The sequence below is a fragment of the Nicotiana attenuata genome, unplaced genomic scaffold (genome assembly GCF_001879085.1).
Source record: "Nicotiana attenuata strain UT unplaced genomic scaffold, NIATTr2, whole genome shotgun sequence".
Taxonomy (NCBI): Eukaryota; Viridiplantae; Streptophyta; class Magnoliopsida; order Solanales; family Solanaceae; genus Nicotiana; species Nicotiana attenuata.
In genome coordinates this window covers 77,256-79,076 of record NW_017673236.1, presented here as the reverse complement: position 1 = coordinate 79,076, position 1,821 = coordinate 77,256, and positions in this window count along the sequence as shown.

The window sequence follows — 1,821 nt, the reverse complement described above, 5'->3', positions numbered from 1 at the left end:
CAACACTTCAATTTATAATATTTTTAAGGCAACATGAATTCTCAAGTGGGAGAATATGCATACATGATTGTTGTATCCATAAATAGACATCAAAACAGTCATGAGCATCCGGAACCTGAGGGGGCATCTGCCACGAAATTTATGTCCGGTGGTGGTCAAATCTCTTCATTTCTTCAAAAGTAAAACTGCGCAACAAAGAATAATAGCAATATACTTATATAAATTTAACCAATCATATCATTGTTAATAATTGTAGGAGATGAAGAAGAAGGATATTGCAAGACAGAATAAGCTGGAGGCATACCCATAGTGCGGTCTATTTAGAATATAATTATTGCACTTTGCATGGGTACATATTAGAGGAGGACAAAAGACAGTGAAAAATCGGGGGGCCATTGATTATCTTTTGGAAACGGAAGCGTAAATGGAATTGATTACAAATGCGACTTTTCAGAAGCAAATGGTTAGTGTTTTGCGTTACCAATGCGACCCTTCAGAAGCAAAACTATAGTCTTTTCCCGAATCGGTTTGTTTGTTATATGTGGTAGAATGAATAAGAAATTGTAGAAAAAGGGAGAAAATAGATAAATACCAATGCTGGTCATAGGAAGCGCCACATCACCTTTCTCATTCCCAACTTTATATATATATAGATTAGAAGATAATGATTATGTTATGATAATTAGACAATAATTGTGTAATAATAGGGATAAAGTAACGATATCCAAAGATTGACAAATTAGGAATAGTAATAAATGAGATTGGATGGATTGAACCATCGTAATGCATTCACTGCTTCGGCATTTTTTTTCACGTTATGCGTTTGAGAATTCTGTACAGATTTTTTAGTAATTGGATTGGGGTTGACTTTGATTTTGACCTGTCTTAAGATTATGAAAATTATTCACCTAGACTAATTAGGATGTGTTATTCAATATTTTGAATAGATTGAGGCCATTGGAGATTGTTTAATTGGCGTTCTAGACGTTGCAAGGTTGGAACTTCCTATTAGCGAGGTAAGTAAGACTTTAAGCTTCGATGTTTGCTTTTTTCAAAATCCGTTCTGAAAGTATATTTTGTATGCATGGTCCATGTGTTGGGACGAGCGTGTACTTGGCAGAATTGGTGGTCTATGACCGGCCGCAAATATATATTATTTTGTGGGAAAAAAACTGAAATTATTTCATAAGTGATTTGTGGTGCAGTGTGATGTGGCGTAACCTCGTGCTATGGTGTTGAGGCATTAGAAATTATTTCTTCGCTGCCGTAATATAATTGGGGCATTGTGTATGCCGTCGTGGTAGATTTGGGGCATTGTGTGTTAGAAAAATTACAGAAGAATAAAAGAGAAGTATAGCTTTGAGGCGTGAAAGATCACTATCTTTCAAGAGATATTGCCCGTATATTCTTTAGGGGATTACAAGCAATTCTCCGTCAGGATACAACAAAGTCAGAATTACACATGCAAATTGAATGTCGCTGCTCTTGGAGTCTCCTTGTATTTATAGAATTCAAGAGAAGACTTTTCAGAAAAGTCACACTCCTATACGAACAGTCATGCCTGTTCTATTTAAATTCAAATTTAAATTCAAATTTAAATAATCAGAAATTGTTCCAAAAAATAAATACAAAAATAAAACCTTTATTTAAAGGTCCGACCCGGCCCGCGCCCAAGCCCCAAGTCCAAGTCCAAGTCATTTAGATATATAATTATATATATATATATATATGTTACACATACTTTTAGAAGTATGTCAAATACTCATTCTATATGACTTAGCGGGCTTAGCCTTTTAAGGCCTCCAAAATCACTTCAACTTA